Raw genomic sequence first — 20,653 nt, 5'->3', positions numbered from 1 at the left:
AGAAAAAAAGTCTAACAACATTCTGACTTCTTATAAGTCTAACAGGGCATTATCCTGAGAAAAAAGCTTCAAACAATATCCATAAAGAAAGTACGTAGCTCAATCAAAGAATTACGGGCGACAAAACAAAATTTCTTTTTATTCGAGTTTCATAAGATTTCCTCTTTTTATTATGTTTGTTTATTCCTTTGAGGCTTGGTGTTATAACTACGTTTATGACGCTTTATTAGGAAATATAAAAAATAGAAGTACTTGCTTTTGAGCGTAGGTTTGAATAGCTCTAATTCAAAAATAAAATGCAGAATAACATATTAATTCTAATAGGTATTCTATAACATTATTTTCTCATTATTTTTTCTTCGCATATTTTTACTGCCATTCATCCAACACGATCATTGAACACACCCAAAAAAACTTTTAGACACCCAACTCTCCAAAATATGAAATTAATATATCTGTAAAGTTATAAAAGTTCAATATCACCAGAAGTCCGGACCTATTAACTCTTCTTAGAACTACCCCAATTTAAAAGTCAGGACCACATCATCCTACTGATTACTGAATCTATTATTAAGTGGTCTCCTACCAAAAGGAATAAATTTTCGGTGGCTATTTTTTGCTAACGGTAGTATTCTCCTAACAACGCTAGTTTTCTCAGAATCTCATTTCATATTACTTGAGTAGCCAGAAGAGAGCTGCGAGTGGTTTTATAAGCAGCCTAATGATACCATAAGTAAGGGGATTTTAGTCAAAGAACTATTTGCTCAAGACCGGGAAAGCTGCAACGATGTTTGTGAAACCGCCTTTCGCAATGTTCTTAAAACTCTTAATTAACCAAGTAGCGGCGAAGAAACAGCACTTAATAAAATCTTGAATAAACAGCAAACAGAACTAATTTCGACGAATAAGATTTTTTCCATTTCCTGATTCACGAGTTTTCGAGTTTTTATGAAGTATGATAAAACATCGCGAAAGTTTTTCGAGAGCAAAGAGTTTCGGTCCACCAGTGCGAAACTCATTATAACTCCCTTTTGTTTTGGTAACGTCACTAAAGTTTTAATGGGCGTATTTTGGAAGTTTTCATAGAACTAAATAATCTAAAACTTCTATTATGTACTTACCTTTTTAGGCAAGAAACAAAAAACATTTTAACTGAAAGTGATAAAGTTGGATAGACAATTTTGCAGACCTCTGTAAAAGTACCGAAACTGGTATTCATTTGTAAGTTGGACTTCGAAAGAATTATTGTTGACGCATAACTAATAGGCTTGCTTCTCAAAGACGAATTGGGCGGACTCATTGTCTCAAATTAATTCAAAGACTTATAGATACTTAAACATTTATTTTATTCCAATTTAAAATACAGAAAATTCTAGACAGTTTGATGAAAGCGACAAGTTTTGCAGATCATCGAACATTCTAGAACCATGCGGAAGGGTCTCACCTTTAATTCGAGACATATTTAAGGCCGTAAACTGCATAAACCGGTTATCAAAAGGAGTACAAAAAAACGTTGCACTACGGACATACCACACATACTTTAGGTAGTCACATGAGTAACACAGCCTGCCTGGACTCATTCTTAAGTTATAGTGACGTCACTATGCGAGAGTTTCCTACTCTTCCACACACTTCCGTACCGCGATGGGTATGAATGGCACAATACGTATCTACGTACCTATATAAACTTTACATGTATATTGTCAAGGCTTATGTTTGAGTAGATAGTAAGGGGAGTGGGGGACATGTAGATCCGAGAAAGCGTCCATATTGTATTGTACATTCTTGATCCGCTCGAAGGTATATTAATGGCATTTTTGAGTGTTGGCCGGACCTTACTACATTTCCAGGCCATTCTGAAGTTGAGATACACATTGAACCTTGTTTTTGACCAACTTTAACAATGAATTATTATTTTTCTGATCAATTATTTTCTGACAGCGAAACATTTCTTGTTAAATTCAAAATTATTGAATCATTTGATAGCAATCAAAGTTCAATTTATTCCCACAAAGAGAGAGCAACCATATTATGTGATCTTTGCTCTCCACTAACATTAAACCTATTTATAATCCCATAGAATTCTCCTTGGTTGGTCCGCAACCTGCTTCGGAGCTTTTACACAGCCATAATTGCATATTTAAATATCCTATAGAAGTCATAAAACCAATCACTATGCCTCCTTAATGATAGACCATTGAACAAGAAGTTGTATCGGACTAGTATGCAGTACTGCGAAGGTTTTCGTTATTAATAAAGACGAAACTGCTTTTATACACATTAGAATGCAAAACAATTGCAATTCGAAAGTCTATCTTGCATGTAAGGCAGAAATTATCCTTACTCCTTCCTGTTATCATGCAAGAATGGGTTGTTTGATCCGATGCAGTCGTGTTTCTACAAAATATTCAAGAACTTTTATTTCGAGTAATAAATTCGCTTTTTGTTATACAATAGGAAATAATGTCAGAGTTAACGTTAATGTAAATTATTTTAATTAAGTTAAGGTAATTGAATCACCTTGCCGTTTGAAAGATTAATACGACAGGAACATTTTATCGGAAACGAAACAAAGTAAGGTGGATTATGTTTAATTAAATGTAAGACGCTTAACCTTTTCAAAAGTCATCACAAGTAAATTATATTTTACGAAACAAACCTGAAACTGTCCCTCTTTAAAAACCGTTCCAAGACTTAATTTATCTAAAGTTGGGAGCAATCCGATTTTATATTTCGCAGCTTTATGACAGCTATTGATATACATCTGTTTCCTCGAGCCATTATTTTTAGTAATTTATATTGAAATCGACACCTTGATCTAATTAGGCTCCAAGCAATTCTTGGGCTCGTATTTATAACACATTAGGATATTTCAGTCGTGGCAAACGCCAGTTGTCACCTTTATTTCGGTTTTTTGGCACTACGCCACGCCATTTAGGCATATGTCAATTTCGATAACAATGTATGTATGTAACGTAACCTAGTTAATTGATAGAATATAAACAAACTATTGGAAGTGTTATCTGTTGGCAACGAACAAACATGTATAAGTAATAGAAGCGAGAAGTGGAACACAATTTGGTGGGGTCATGGTTGTTCGTGTCTGTACCCTAAGCGGGTCTGTTCCCGTTACATCGAGAGGAAGGCTTAAAAACTGGCTGCATTCCGTATCTCGTTTTATTTGTCTATTCTATGTTACTTCAGGCGGTCGTTAGCCCGCCTCGGCGCGTTTTTACATCGAATCGGGTCAAAAATTTGGGTTGAACTCAACTATATCGGACGTTTGTTCACCTTTCTAGGTCGCGTTCGAAATGTGGACGACTCACTCACACTAAATAACGTCTGTAAGCGTATAAATGTTTACTACTATTATGTTGTATTGTAGGAGTACCGCAGAACCAAACTAGACGATGGTAATAAAATGTATCGTCTAGTTGATAACGGGAAATTAAATTGGTCTGAAACTGAATTTTGTTTAGACTTTGGAAGGTGTTTTGTTGTCTTTAAAGTTTTCTTTGACTGCCCTTGTATTTTTTTTCTTGAATGTTGCTCTATAAACTTTGAAGCTCATAAAAGTAGTAAACTAAGTACCTACTTTAAAAAAAATACTATTACGACTACAACCATAACTTTTTACCTCCAAGTGTTATGACCCCATCAAAGTACAAACAAGAGCTCTAATTCTCGCTAACACATTAGTTATTTTGATTACTTTTGACATTGCAACATTAAAACACGCGTATCTCCTGACGTTGATAGAGATGTGAACATTAATAACGTTATAAAATCAACTAAAGACTTGTTTCTTTACTAAATATACATTTGGCAGAGGCGTGTGGGTACATACAGCCAAGTGCATTAGTTTTGCATTAAGGCAATGGATCTGTAGCGGTGAATATGTGCAGAAAAAGGTCATTTTAGAAATCAGTAGTTTAGTTTTACGAGTTTTGTTTTTAGTTGTTCAGTCCAACTTTAATTAGTTTTCTGGCTATTACCGTATTATTATGTATTGTAAAAAAATAATTATATCACAGGAGAATGCACTTCTCATTCCAATTTCTTTTATGAGCAGAGTTATCCCGTTTTAAGTAACATTTAAAACAACTGCACCCAATATCTGATACATAAACATCAAAATTAAACCCTTTAACTTCATTTATTCCAAACAATTGCAATCTTGCCAAAACAAAAACCATTCCCAAAAAAAAAACCTTGAACAAATTTTCCAAAAACATGAGACACCTTGATACACATTTACACAGCCTAAAAACTTCCGAACAGCTGTCTAAACATTTTCCACGGTTGTTCAAAAAATACGGTAGTTCTTCAATACGCTGTGTATTCGCTTACTGACCCATTGATGGACGAGTATGGTCTAAAAAGGAAATCCTACTTGTGTCAGCAACCGATACGCGAGACTAGCGACGCATTTATAAACTACAATTGTTACTATTACAATTATTAATGTACTGTGGAGTTTAGAATAAAACTAGTTGTGGCTCATAGTGAGTCAGTTTGAGGATATCTTATTACTTAAACTAGTATCAGTCAGAGGATCATAGAATTAAATGATCATCAACTTGTGGCTAGTCATTGCTGAAAATCTATTTCTCTATTGGTATAGGTATCCAACCTCTCCCAATGATCACCATCCATGTCAGGTTTTCAATTATTCTTTCAGTAAAATTCGCAATAGGCTTTCAACATAAATCTATATTCTTGTATGTACACCTCTTCAACTTACTTTTTGATCTGTCGATACTTCATCTTATCTGGTATTTTCAAATAAAAGTCATCGACCTTCCCTTGAAGCCCAAGCCAAACAACAACCTAACGAAAATCCTAAATAATGAAGGTTTTCAACAACACCCAGCAGATGGTAAAAAAACAAACATAAATCATCCTCCTTCGTTAATTATACAATGGAAGCGAGCTTTCTGATCGTTCGTATTGATTTACGTGCAATTGACATTGTGTATGTGTGTGTGGGAGGCGCGTGGGTGCGCAGGCGCCGAGATGTGCCACTCATTAGACACCCGACCTCTGCAGGTGTTAATTGCAATACTTTTGCGACAAAAAAAAAGATAAACTACCTCAATGCAGCCTGACATAGTTGGCTATCTGCAATTTGTATAAACTATGTATCGGCCTGTCATTCATCCTTTATGGTAAATGATTACTGCCTCAACGGTTACTGTGGAGACAAATTGCAGCAAACAAGTAAATTGACTAAGACACCGCGTAAAGGTGATAATGTTGGCATGCTCGTTTGTTTATTAACAGCATTTATGTAAATTGCGTAGAAATATCTTAGCGCTAATAATTAATTTAAATTAATACGGTCTACTGAAAGACCAATGTTTCTTCTCGATTAAACAAATTAAATGAGATTAAAATTGTAAATTGCATCATCACAGCTCGAATTGGTCCTGCGAGAAGGTTTCATCGGATGCCTACACAAAAGGTAATTATTGTTGTTGTAAGCCATAACATGGCTGTTTAGTATCAAATATTATGCGTCACTTCCAAAAAGGTGGCTAACGAGCACATTTATGAAAATGTCCAAATTATTGGACATCCTCTGGCCGGTCGTTGACACCACATCGAAATGTTCTAAATCGGTTAGAAGCTGTGCCTTTGCGAAACAGAGGTCAATCGTCTGAAGGTGTCTTGGCAAAGGGTACCGCGAACTTCCTTCATTGAGGGTCTCCTGTGAACAATCGCGCGAAAACTCCTTATTATGGTTAGGAGTTTTCAAGTTCCACGTGTAAATAGCTTGTTTGTACACAGTTACGACTGTTTGTTAGGTCGTTTACGTTCGTACGAAATGCGAAAATGTTTCTTTGACGTCCGACAGAAATGTACAAACGTTTATGTCGCATTGTCCGGTCCATGATGTGTTCAAGCCAATCAGAAGGCTTTTGTTAACGTCGGCTTGTATCTCCACAAAGGACAAAGTTCTATAAACCATCAAGCAAGTACACATTTGTGTGATCAAAAGTTGTTTGTTGCTTAAGACCACACAGACCGCGTTCCTTTTTTAGCGTTCTTGATATCGAACTGGCGTAATAGAACTTCCACCATTGTATGCTTTGTATTCCAGCAGATGTATTTAACATTTCTAAACCATTTCTTCGGAATCTAAATGGGGAACTTATGATCTTTCAACGTTGTATACTAAAACTGATGAAATCTATGAATGATAACCATTTTCAAGACCACAGGCATCTGTGACAAAGGAAGCAGATTCTTGGAAACTTTATTTTGTTTGAATCATCCACCAGCATCTCCTTAGAAAAAACATTAATTTACTTTAATGACGTCAAAGTTGATATTTGACAGACAGCTGAGGAACATTCAAATCTAATAAACAGCCAAATTATCTCCCCTGCCAGCTAATCTGCTTGTGTGTCAGAATGTCATAACAATTCAAATAAGAATAATACTTCCATGTGCCATGTCACGCTTATTAAAGTAAGAAAAAGTATGCGCCGCTGCCACTGCGCAGAATTAATCAGCTGACGAGGAATTTCACGCATTGCGCGCGCATCCCGTCACTGAAAGTTTTACGCGCGTACGCTTTTTATTTTCATCTTTATTCTGAATTGAATCTCGCAAAAAGTATCCACTTCACCAAAAATATTATGTTCAAAATTACTGAAGATACCTTATTTATAAGTTATGCAAACTGAAGGTGCATTTTTTACAAACTGAGGACTCAATATGAGCGAAAATATGTTATTAAAACAACACAATTCGAGAGTACCAGATTGTTTCGTGGTATATAATTCGAAGCGTTTTATGTTCGAGTTTTTCCCCCTAAGTGTTTCTGGCAATGATCGGGCGCCGGCGGAAGCCAAGAGTGGCGTCCCGGGCGACCACCTCTTGCTAACAAACCCATCTTTGTCTGCCCTTTATACGTAGCTTTGACTACAGACAACTTGGTGCTTTTTGAATCATGATTTCGTGAAATTATTTGAGTTGTCCCTTTATTCAAATGAATTGATGCATGCGTTCATGTGAGCAGTTGCCTGTTTTTCTTGCATCTTTCTTGTGTCGATTTTTTATTAGATTTACAATCGTCATCTTCTTCGTTTTAATGTGTAATTTAGGATCACTGTTTCTGCCATTTGTTTCTACATCCGTTCATCATAGATATTTTAGTCCAGTCCTTCTTTTACTCTTCAGACGTCAGGTCGAATTTCAAACTTCATGTTTCTTAGTAAAATAAAAACAAATAAGAAGCCGTCTCCAATAAGAGAACAAATTTGTTTTTGCTGAAAGTTGACGTTGCATGACGGCTCCCGGCTGATGAGGCCACTCCTCTTTTTGTATCATTAATATCTGCAATGTCATTTTTAATTACTTCCAACTCACAACGGACATATTCATGTACATCTGTATGTAATACTTTTGTTATATTCACTTTAACTAAGTTTTTCCGATATGTGAAAAGGCCAAAGTTGAATAGCACAGATACCATTGAATATTCTTATGACAGTGTTTTCGTGATCTGTGTTCCATGACAACGGAAGCGTGCGTGTAGTGCAACCTTGGGCCAGTCTCACGTAGAGTCGAGTAGCGACTACTCGACTAGTATTTCTCTTCAGTGACGCCCTCACTACGCCCGCTATTATTAAACGAGTTCATTGGAACATCTATTTGCGCAATTTGTAGCATCACATCTACACTGTACAGCATTTCGATGACCTTACTGTGACTGCACGGGCTGCATAATGCAGTGATATGTGTTGTATAAGTATACGGCGCACACTGAACCGGAGCTGATTTCACTAATTGACCATTGATCTCCATTTCAAACGCTTTATCAATAAAGTCAGTTGAACTCAGTCTTCCTAGAACGATCATATCTAGGTACTCTATAAATACACAGCAGAGTATTTAAGTGTACACTACACCAAGTTTCGCAGGCTTGTTTTTCAATTTCCCAGCCTCGTTTCGGACTCGCTTAACTACAGTCACACTTGTTCGAATTTTTCGTAAGTACAGGGGCGCCTCGAGGGAGTGTGCGTGGCGCATGCGCTCTCAATGTTTCTACACGCGCTGTCCATTCACTGCGCAACCGATGCGTCCAGCGAGACACCGCAATGCTTTGTTCAGGTTAATATTCAGGCTGACAGACTGGCTCGCGTCTTGGACGGGCCCGATGAGATTTTAAAGTCAAATTGGGTATGAAACTTTAAAATATGTTTGGATCTGGTGTGGTGGGTTGGCGGCGCGGCGTGTCGGTGTAGCGCGGCTCCGTGTCGGCGTGTGGTGTCGGCGTGTCGGCGCGGCGCGAGTGTGCGCGGGTGCGCGTGTGCTGGTGAGCGAGGCTCGTCGCGGCGCGCCCGTCAGTCGGCGGCGGCGAGTCACGCGCGTCGTCTCGTACAGCTCTCTCTGCATCGCGCTGCACTTCGCGCAGCACACCTGCCACCGTTCAGGCTTTGCCGGCTCTCACGCTCTCGAGCGTGGAGGTCGCACCGACCTCGCGCCTCGCAGTTTCGGTCCTCGGCGGTTTCACCTCGCGCGCCGACTGATGCTCGTGTCGTCCACTCCACTGCAGCGGTAGCCGCGGTACTATTGAAACGTCTGTGCTGGTGCGTGCCGTGACTCCGGCTGGCCACAGGCCGCCGCGTGCTGTGACAGTGAAATCGTGAGTCTCGCAGTATCGTGCGGATGTGCAGTGATGGATGAGTAGACAGAGGCTAGTGTTTGCGCGCGGACCACCGACTACACTGTATTTCTGGCTGAGTGCGAAAGCGGGTCGTCAAAATTGAGCCCAAACTATATCTAGGTGGGTATCGCGGCTTATGACGGGTGGTTGAAGTAGTGCAGCCACTGAGAACTGCTGGCAAAGCGGCGTTGAATATTTATAGCAGACAAGTTGGAAAGTTGTTTATGGGTAAGGGGTCAGTTGAAGGCGGGCCGGAGTGACAGGCCGCTCAGCTGATTTGTTTTGTCACGCAGGAACACCTCGTATCAATTGAGCTTATTGTGGGCAATTATGCAGGCATTTAATTTTCGTGATTCAGTAATGAAGTGGAATGCATTCCGCATTATTAGTGCGTGGTGCGTGAAGCTGCGAGAGTCGCCAGCGCAGGCACGACACAGGATACACGTGTTAGTGCTGTGCTGCTGTGCTCCGCATTGCAATGACAGACATATTTTAATTCACCACAGGATGCTTTCTCTCTTCATTAACCGGTTGCTATTTTAGTTTATTGAAGTTCGTCATTTGTCAACATTGTACACTCATCAATATCACCATTATTTTTCACAACATACATTTTGCCTAAAATTATTGAAACTTCTACCTAAGTTTATGGACTTATTTAAACCGTTTAGAAATGTAATCATATAAAATATTCTAAAAATAGAATCTTAATTTGGAGCACGCCTAAATCACGCACCTTTCAAATATTTCATAGCAATAACATTCCTACCTATTAAACATAATCTAATGAAGGTAAATTATACTACAAACGTGATACAGAAACCTAAGCTCGGATTAGACAAATATACTGATAAATTCAACATTTCAGTTAAGACAGATGATTTAGAACCCAATATTGAACTTAGGTCAACAACTTGCAACGTAAATAGCTTAGTCTTAGCTTTGCAAATTGAATTAGTAAAGCCAAGTCCATTGCAATAGAATTATACTAATGCCTTCATTGGATAAACGGATCGCTTGCACAAATAACAACGCTGGTTTCAGAGTTCAGGTCGAAAGGCTAGGAATAATACAGTGGGTTGACAAGAACGAATAAATAAGAGATGAACGTGTCTTATTAGATTCCAATAGGCAGTAACAGAAATATTTTGCATCCCCATCGCCATCTTGAAACAATGGCAAAGGCATCTACTAATTTTCTATCAATAATTTTCAGGATTTGCAGAATCCACTTAATTTTTTGTTTGTTTCTAATTTAGATTATTTTTGGACATTCGCGTTTCTCTTGTTTTGAATTCTGATTTGGTTTGATCTGTTTCGCAAAAAAAAATATAGAAAACTAAAGTTTATTGTATGACATCCTTTGAATTGATAAAATTATCCTTTCACTTAATAATCATTGTTTTAGCTACTTAGTTTCTCCTAATCAATTCCTCCTCCATATTAAAATACTCTAACGAAGTATCTCCACATAGTCTTGTGTCTTAACATATTTCTCTGCACTCAGAACCAGAGGTTTCACCAACATAATAAACTAGCAATATTTCTATAATTCCCCGTACACTAATACTCTATCAATCAAATCGAAAGTCTGCCTGGCGTTGGCTATAGTTCAAAGAGTAGATAAAAATGTGCCAATCTGAGAAGCGGGACAAGGCCGCGCCCTCATTCTGTGCGCGGGAAAACTGTGGATCGCGTAATAAACTCTCAATTGTGAATTCATACGCGTCTGTACAGTAACATGATATTTCTACTCTATGACCTTTGTTGAAAATTGAATTTCGAACACCTTAGGGCTTGCTTCGTCCTGTCGTATAGCTTTCTATGCTTCTCCATTTTGATCGCCATAATGGTCACTTTTATGACAGTATAAGTAACTGTATTTTAACTGAAAAGTATCCATTAAATTACTTTTATTGATGTGACCAAACAGTCAACCCTCGTACTATTTGGTTGCTATGAAACAATGTCATAGCAATAGACAATTGACCTTGTGTAAAAGTTCATTGCAACGCTACATTAGCTGTGACCTTTATTTATTTTGTCACACAGGCCCGTGTCCTCTAACATTTGTTGACCCTACTTTGCATGAAAATTTATTCATTGTTAGCGATTTAATTACTTAAATACTTGCAAGGAGAGGCTAACTTTGATGAAAGTATAAACAATTAAGAACTTAAATATTGCATAATAATAAAGTTAGAATGTTTAACCGAACAAGAGCAAACACAAAGGAGACTACCCACAAACACATCAGATCAAATATTTGAGCTGCTGCGGCCAATAATCGTCGAGCTTATCCTAGCCACACTGAAATCTCAAGTACGTTGCACTGACACTCATTATCACTTGGAAGCGTCACGGCCGTCAGTTGGTTGTGTCAACAGCGGCCGATTGCAGGTGCCTGAGAGGTCGTTCACCCCGCACGCCACCGATATTCGGATACTATACCAACCATACTTATAGCTCGCTATACGATAACGGGCCTCGGACGCGCGACGGTGACACGTGTCGCGAGGGAAACAAAAGGGAATTCGAGGCATGTCGCCGAATACAAGCACGACTTGCTCGCTAATTTGATGTCACGAATCGATTCTGAGATTTATTGTTTCGGTTTTTTGGTCTTTTCGGTCGAATTCCTTTTTGGGTCTTAAATCGACGGTTAACACTTAAGTTACAAATAAAAGTATTATCTTTTTTCTTAAGTTACATATCTTCTTTTTATCCAAACATTAAAACCTAATAACTTACTTACAGCTATCTCCCCTCTATCATACCTAATCGTATTGATCGATTTCTCAAGCGGAATGGAAAGTTTGAATTCGATTGTAAAAGCGGTGCATTGGGGGACATTTGACCAGAGCAAAGTCGGGGCATAATCGGGCATTGCGTATCGCACGTCCGTCGTAGGGAGCGGGGACAAATCTGGGACAGAGCCCGGTTATTTCGGTACTTGAATTGGGGCGGCACGTTAAAACATCGGGGTTTCCGAGTCGTGGGTACGATGAAAACAAATAGTTACACGCCACACCTGAGTGGGCGTCTTTTTTGACAGTCAATACTCGACTCTATGTCGTGGGCGTAGGATTGAGTGACAAAGTCGACGCCACCACGTCGACGCTCGACTTATATTAATGGTCCAAATCATAAGACATTGTCGGGCCTAAGGATGGATTAGACACAGAAACTTTTTTTTAAAGTTTGATTGGATGTTTTTTCTTTTGAATAATCTTTGGTGTCTTAACCATGCCATAAGCGATGAGGTAATTTGTTTAAGTCCTATTTTTTGTTTGATTTTTTTCTATGAATTATTGAGCCAATTAACAACACAGGTCCAGATTTTTCCTATAAAGCCAAAAAAGGCAACGAAGAAAAGCCTTTTTCGTGTGAAAGTTAAACACTTACTTTGGAAACTGGTTCACAAATTTCACTTTAGATCATTGAAGCAATCGTCGAAGGTACATCTTGTAGATTATTCACGACTTTTACTTTTAGTTAGCATCATTGGCCTGTTTAATCAAGTACAAAGTAACTGCATCATTAAAGTGAACCCATAACACTTACGAGGCACGTTTAGTGTCATCATTTATTCAGTGTTCATCGTCAGTGACGCCGCCGAACGGAATTGGGGCGAGCCTACATTTACTAGAACAGTGCCCAGATTCATTAGACCTGCCTCGCTTCCCCCGATACCTTAGCAACTAGTTGATTAAAGTGTAAATGGTAAGAATACCGGAGCTCTACACTAAGTGGTCAGCAATAATATCTGACGTTTGAAGCGATTTTTTTTATTTAAGTATCGAATTTAGATTCGTTGCTGTTTACATGGGGATTCTAATTGCTGTTGCTTCCGATATCGTCTGGTATTCAGTGACGCTTGTTGTAATTAATCATTCACAGTTGAATGGATTATCCTGCACCACAACTTCCACTATTTTATATTACAGACGAATTTCAGATTAAAATTATATAGGTCTGTTACAGTCTAATGATATTTTGTATCTTGAACAAATATAAGTACTGGCTAGGTAACCACATCTGTTTAATTTGTTAATATTGATATTTCAGTATAGCTAGTTTTATTATTTAACACCTTAAGTACTGGCATTATGTCAGTTGTGTAACGACATCTACGTAGCCTAGGTAAAGAATAAGGTTCAACGTGCTTCGTTAGAATTATAATAGAGTGACTGTTCTGTATTGTATCTAGGTAAGTAGTTCCTAGCTGATGACGCACAGGCATGAAATATCTAGGTGGTAAACAAACTTGATTATCTACAAGGAAGTTAGGAAGCTTGATTATTCGTCTGATTCGATACGCTTCAACGTAGAAATTGTGATTGATTACACGCGAATTTTTTTCCACCCGTTTATTTATTACAACGTTTTGTTGATGTTATTTGGGACAGCGATGCTGAATCAAAAGTATTTGAAAGCTTGCCAAATTCGTACCAATCTCAAATCCGTGTTTGAATGAATATTTGTTTGTAAAATTCAGGTTGCTAATACGTGTGACTTATTATATTACGTGTACAAACCGCAATGTTTACTAAAAGCTACATGTTGACAGATAATTAACATAATTATTTTTCTAACACAAACGAAACCCAATTTTTTGCTTCACTCGCTGACTGCGCGTGCGACTCACTGTGTGTTTATGTATAAAATATGATAATTTGATTACAAACCAACAGTAATAATATAAAATAAAGATCACAGCGTGTGATTACAGGCAATTCTGAATTACCAAACAATTGGTAGGTCCACCACTGAACGCGGGGGAAAATACGGGCTCACGCACTGGAGCTTTTAATAATAACATTTACTACTAAACGCGGTGTAGTGAATTGAAAATTGGGGGATTGGTGTGTTAAAAAAGTATTGTATAGGCATCGAGAATATGAGTGTGTCGATAGGCGTCGCGGGCGGCGCGGCGGAGCACACTTTCAAATCTGTGCGTCTCGGTCCGTCCCGTGCATTCCTCGACTCGGTCACCCACAGCAAGCGGACCGGTCTTGAGCATTGTACCAAACGTGGTACGCGGCCAGTTTACGTCGTCTGCACACTGCTACACGTGCCGACCGCCCGGTGGTATTTCGCCGCGGTGGGGTTATAAGAAGCGAGGTGCGGTCTCAAGGTGAATCGCCCGATCAACACACGCTCGATACCAACGCCTAGACTCGCCGTGACTCTAGACCAAACACTGCCCCGTGACCTAACTATAAATATATGAATGGTTATGAATTTTTATGGTGACCTCCCATTGTTGGCGAACTAAGTATTTTGTACCTGCAATTTCCAGTTAATGGTCGTTTGTTTCGTCCAGTACCCACATCACGTAGTTGTTGTCTTACATACATTTCTTGATTGCACTCGAAGTTATTCGTGTAGTGTTTATTGGTTCTCTAGCAGGGCTCAGTATTGCTACCACGCTTTTTTTCTATAGTTACCTATGTATATCCTCATCTTCATGAGTCTTATGTCTACTTCTACTCTAGCGTCTCCATAGTCCATTTTGTTTTTCACATTTTAACCAAATACGATTTTCATAGCGTACATATTTTTGAACCACTCTCTATCATATTTCTACAGTAGGCATTCAAAAGCAAAAAATACAATTTAACGTTAACAGGATCCGCTGCAGGGTGAGGTTAAAGTTCTCATCAAATATCTGTATAGTTTTTACTGATCGGCTGCCAGGAATATCTGATTGTACGCCGCGGCTCGATTCATAATAAAAAAAGCCTTGAAAAACAAGTAGTCCGAGCGCGGGTTTTGAAATCTGCACGCTAGCCGGAATAATTTAGTCGTTTGTGTTAAAAACAGTAATGGTTTTTAAAGCGTAACATTTATTGGAGTTTACGGTTCTACGCTACCGTTCACGATTAGCGAGTCCATAGCCGATAAAGCCAGTTTTGAACCCATTGAAAGGACCGACAAAGTTGGTTTATTGAAATACTCATCTATTATGTAGACTTCCTATAGTACCTCCTTTGAAAGAACTTAGCATTCGTAGTTCATTTTGTTCAAATCTAACCCTAGAAATGGATGTCAATGGAGCGAGCACAATGGGGCCGCGCACGGCCGTTGACCGAAATAAAAAATAAACTCAAATGAGCTAAGGAATTGGGAACTGGATCGTGATTCAAACCTCTTTATATAATACTCTCACAATAGTGTAGTTGGCTTCTAAGGTGAGCGCGCTGTGCCTAACTACAGCCGTTTCACTATTCGGCCTTCGGCATTGAAAATAATCATTATGAGTCAATGATCTTTAGACATAGTGTGATAATCGCTACCATATTTGGTTACTAGGACCTTTACTGACTATTGTGACAATAAATGGCCCATTAACATTTATCTAGTTGTTGTTATGGACCATTCAAACTAATGTTAAGAAGTAGAGTGACACAAATCTGTTTTTACTGTATCATTTGACATTTATATTGGTCCAGATACTGTCTAAAAATATCTGTCAGTAGCTACTGATACTTAATTAGTACGAAATACTAACTTGATCTCTTCGAAACCATTTTTGATCTATAAATAGCTTCGTATTTCGAATTACGTAGCTAGTGTTAGTTTCATATTCGTCGCATTTGACATTTTAAACAATATTGCACAACTTGATGTTACTGTTAATTCTTAATTAAATTAATAATCTGAATGCGGGCTCGATCATTTGAGTCGGAAACGGCTTTCAAGCATTGACGGACAAACAATGAAATTTAGAGTTCCCAACGATTCTATTTCGTGAAACAATAGGCAAGAAGATTGCGCAGGCACCGATTGACAATGGTCAAGCTTGGCCGGCCTATTTGTCCACCGGAGCGACAAGTGGCAGATGTGAAAACTGGCCAAGGTGAGACCAGTTTGTCACTTAACCTGATTCTAAGATCTTGTCCGCACTAATTTATAGTTATGTGACAAGCTACGGTTGCTTAATAAAGATAATGTTTTATTACACGTTATTGAGAAAATAAATATTTAAAATTGTCCCATTAATATAATTGATGGGACTAGTTTGATTTAAATTAGTGGTTTCATTGATTATGATATTATTAACACTTGATTACTGATCTATTTATACCTATTTAATTCAAGTTTATTAGTATGAGTTCTTTATTACACAGTAAGTAAAGTAAATAAGGTAAGTATGTTTACATACTGATATTGTAAAGTTGGAATTCCATCATGTAAATTTCTCACGCCTAAGGTATACAAAACGGATAAGTAATGATATTGTTCATGGCATTACAATTATATAAAAATACCGTGGTGACAAAAATAAATTATTACTTCTATAGTAGAATGTAATACATTACATATGTCGATGATTAATTTCGAAGCATTCAATGATTAATTTCAGCATGGTTACCTCCTAATCACATAAGTCATTGATGCATGATCATTTCACTATTTATTATACTTAAAAATCCTAATTTGTAGCTGAACTTAGTGAATAAATTAGATTCATTATTATATTAATTATAATTTATGACACGATTTTTAGATACTGAAGTTTTTTGGGGATTTAGACCGTGTAATAAAAAATTGAAGATTTGGTTACTTAATCAACTAAATATATCTTCATGGCAACATATGTGGAATGGAATTGCTTTTTCTTTGATAGGATTATTAATTTCACATTATGATAAAAATCATCATTATCATTCTCAGATAGACATGCTGTTAAATAGGTAGAACTAAATACTAGAAAATGCAAATTGAATCTAAGCACATAAAAAATAGAGTTCTATTTGCAACACACAAACTTAATAAAAAAACAAAAACTGCAATCGAACACACCCACATGCATAAGTTCCTAAAACACACACACATACACACTCAACTACGTCTACATTATTACACAAGTCAAACGGTTTCCCCGCTCGATGTACCTGCAATAGTCCTGAATAGACTAGACGGAAAACTATTGATCGTGTCTCTAAACAGCGTAGCACCTACGTAATAAACTTGCAGGACTGTTTAGTTTACTTAATACATACGTACCTAGTTTTTTTTATAACACTAAAAGTAAGTTGCACCATTGAAATATTACTATAACCGAATCATTTTTTACCGTCTTCCCAAAAAGTAGGAGGTTCTCAATTCAAATGATTGTATTTTTTTAGCTGTCAAAGTGCCGTTTTGACCAATGGGGGGCGAGTGTGCGGCTGGTTATGATTTGGTTATGGTTAAATGGTGCAACTGGGTCTGAGTATGGTCCATTTTTTGCGACAAATTAACGGCCGATTAAGCGAAACCAAACCTACAATAGTGGAAGCTTTATTTGGAACTTAATCTGCATTTTCCCCGACTTAATCTTGATTAATTTATTTCCGTTTACATGTACCTAGTTGGTTGAAAGGAATTACATTTAGCTTGATAATAGAAGTAGCTTGAACTCTAAGGAAGGACAAGAGGTTCTATAAATACTTTATCCGGTTCCGTCAAATAGATTTCTCAGTATCCAAGTAAAATCGCTAGAAACATCTATTTAGACCTAAGCTTTAGAAAATAAGGAAAATAAAATCTTCTATGAAATCTTATGGTTTCTGCCTAACTCATACATAAAATACCTTCATTCTAAGGCAGGATACAATAAATATTCATTTTTGACAATTCGTTCATATAAACTTGTGAACATTATTAGTTGTTGTATTTCAAAATGGCGACGTCAAAAGGCAACCGCACAATAAACTGTTGTATTCATATTCCTAATACAAACTTGTTTGTGTACGGTGCGCACAGACCACACAGCATCAATTCTGTGCAACTTTGTTGAATGTAGAACATCGACAGCTCCAGAGTACTTGCAGTACGTCACTATCAACTCCCCAGCTATACAAGGCAGGCCCTAACTTGACCATATAATTATACCTGCACCTTATCGTGCTCGCGTGACCAAGTATATTTGCACCAAGCCAACTATACAAAAACGGAAATAGTTTGTATTTTTTATGCTCGATATAAATGCAAAAAGTAATCATTCTCGTGGGAAGCCGCAGCGTTTACGGCGAATTCAATGAAGAACACACAATTCGGACTGTAACACGTAATTGTCTAGTAAATGCATGAAATAATACTGTAATTACTTTGTTATTACGTTATAAGTTTCCCGACTAAATTCCATTTTGTACTTTCAAAACAAAAGCTTCGTTACGAGTATTTTCAAATTGCTGGCAATTCCATGAAATTCTAATTAAATCCTGTCCTTTCAGTGTCGACAAATTGGTTGTTTCATGTAAGTTGTCAGGAAGCGATGTAAATAGGAAGTAGGCTATTGATCAGTTTGGGTGGCGGGGCGTCGCGCGGGGCGCGGGGCGTATGGGCCGAGGCGCGGCGGTCGCCGTTTGGGCGGGCGGTGCGTGCCGCGGGCGGCGTGCGTTCCCCCCGGGTTCAAGGGCAAGGTCTTCGCCCATTCACTTCTGAACACGTGCCCGAAAGTAAATATAGTACTCGTTCCGTTACGCCATCGTGCTGTAACGTACCGCCAAACGAAGTCCTTCCCGAAATTCGCGCGTTGGTATAATTTTTGCGCTGACCTTCCCAGATTCTATAATACATGAGCTTTCTAGCGATTGGCTTCACGCATGACGCTTGGTTGCGTCGACTTAGTACCGGATGCTCGTCTAGTGTGTAACAGACTTGCTATTGATATGCACGACGCGTTGTACTTGCTTATGTAGAAAAGTCTTGCAATGGGCAGAAAAAAATAAGTACAGTTTATATTTTGTTAGTCACCGCCTACAATGAAATATACGAACCTGTGCAATATTCTAATTCTTTTCTAGAATATTCCCTATGGTTACCAAGATGACCGATCGAGACCGTTCCTGAATCTCTTTCAATATTGATAAACAAGATCGAATATCTATTCAATAGAATACCTTCCAAACTATTCCAACTATTTAATATCCTAATAATATTACATAACAAAATGATAGAGGACAATTTCTGCTCTAGTTCTAATGTACTTCTGATTTAGCCCTGTTCTTGGCAAGCCGCCATTTTATGCAACTATGTGGGTACAAGTTAGTGGAAATTGTAATTATGACGAATAGCGTCGCCGGTATTCATAAATATGTGCCACTATGAATCATTCGTTGTTTACCATTTCTTTTGCATAGTACTTACCTAATATTTTTAAGTCCTAAAGTTTCATGCCCGATAGCCATCGCTTTAAGAGGGTTCAATCTCGAAACTCGCTCATTCATCTCGATACCTCTTTAAATGACCAACAAACTAATTTAAGTCATGTCAACGCAGATAATGGCTACATTTCTATGAATAATCATCTCCCTCCTGTCCCCCATTAAAAGGGTATCCAGTAAAGCATTCAATCGATGAATAATTGCAGTCCTTTTTTGCTCTATTTATTTCAAGTTTTTCATCGAAATATTCGCATCTTGTTTACGACATTTCGTACCTATAAGCCTACAAGTTCGAACAACATTATTTCGCATCAACAAACTCATAAAAATAGATGTGTGTAATTACGACCGGTGTTTTTCTCGTCGACAAAACCTAAGAGACGGCTTCGAGCAAAATATATGGGCCTTGAATGACATCCTTTTCCGTTAAAGCGGGAGAGATTTAAATAGCAAGCAAGGAATTTGAGTAATGATCAGCCATTGCCAAGTGTTTATATCACATTTTTTATGAGAGGTTTATCTTTGCCTATCGACCCTAGATTATTTACAGCTAGTGAGAGTTATGAAAATGGATTCTAAATAATCGCTAGCTGGCTTACACGCCAAAATTAATGAAAATAATACGCCAATTTAAAAGCTTTTTAAAAATAGAATTACTGTTAAGAACAAGAACATTTCAAATCTATTCAAACAAACCAATTAACAACAGAACACAAGTATGTTTACATTTTGTATATAGCCTCAGAAAATATAGTCAAGAGCGCGGGCGTTGTACCGTATATTATTGTATGTTAGTATTTTCACTTAACACACTTTCCTAATCTTTGGTAAACAAATAGATAGGAATGTTGTAATCAATAAGCTATATGATACCTCTACTGTAATATTATTATTGTTATACAATAGTCAATACATGAGAATACCACGTCACGTTGATCAAAACGTATCTATTTTCGTATGTTAATCTCTGGTCATCGAATTTGAATGAAGCTACATTTGCTTACCCCTATGGCTTGTATGGTTTTCGAACATAGTTCTATGTCATTTTAAAACTGTTTTTATTGATAAATATTTAAATGGTTACGCGTACTAGCAAAAAAGGGTTATTGTCTATACGTAATGGTCCGAGGTAAATTGATCATAAACATCGCATTCCATTTATTATTCTTCCCACATTTAATACACCTACACCCAATACCTACGTAATAATAAAATCTTATGGTCTAACAAGATTATTGCACGAAAACTACGCCGCCATGGCATCTTTCGGTACAAACACGCGCTTTGAAATAAAAACAAGACCGTCGCAGAATTTATAACCACGCAACAGCAAGCAACTGGCGTTCAAAGCACCCCTTGTACGTGCTCTCCTATAAACATAAACATGGAAAACGCACAAAAGCCTCTCGGGCGTCGCGTCGCGTCGCTGTCAGATAAAGTTGTAGCGTTTCTTTTGCGAGACGCGCTCGGGGAGGCGCGGGTGCGACCGAGACGGAGCACGCACGCCGATCGTTAGCCCTGATCTTCAGCGCGCCACAAACACACAGCCCGACCGAGAGCGAAATTGCAGCGAGAATGCACCTAGCTGTGTTATTACCGCGGCGGCTGGCTTGCGAAACGGCCTTCTTCCGCGCCCATTGCGCTGCAAACAGCACCGCACGCCGACGCCGCAGGGTCGCGAATCGCTCGCTGCGCTGGTGAAACCGGTTATTTTCTCTGAACAAGCAATTGTGGACGTTGTCGTTGCGACATAAGTTCCGTTCGGCGCGCTGCAACGCAGGAACGCAGCGGGTCCCTGTATATTTAGCCCGCATTGCAT

At 38.3% G+C, this 20,653-nt stretch overlaps 1 protein-coding gene across 4 annotated transcripts in view; it reads left to right on the top strand.

Moving 5' to 3' along the window:
- The window catches only part of LOC110369974 (ecdysone receptor), a 219,691-nt gene that overhangs the window by 59,096 nt on the left and 139,942 nt on the right, over positions 1 to 20,653 (top strand). The window contains exon 1 of one of the 4 annotated variants that reach the window (XM_049839218.2): positions 8,338 to 8,797. The exons of 1 other annotated variant lie outside the window; for it this stretch is intronic. The gene's annotated coding sequence lies outside the window, so the exon portion shown is untranslated. Of the gene's footprint in view, positions 1 to 8,337; positions 8,798 to 20,653 lie in introns of those variants that run through there. 2 more of the 4 variants (XM_049839221.2, XM_049839220.2) reach the window with 2 other exon arrangements.

Source organism: Helicoverpa armigera, chromosome 9 (assembly GCF_030705265.1).
Source record: "Helicoverpa armigera isolate CAAS_96S chromosome 9, ASM3070526v1, whole genome shotgun sequence".
NCBI lineage: Eukaryota > Metazoa > Arthropoda > Insecta > Lepidoptera > Noctuidae > Helicoverpa > Helicoverpa armigera.
Note: the sequence above shows the minus strand (reverse complement) of the source record. Positions and strands in the feature narration are given on the sequence as shown.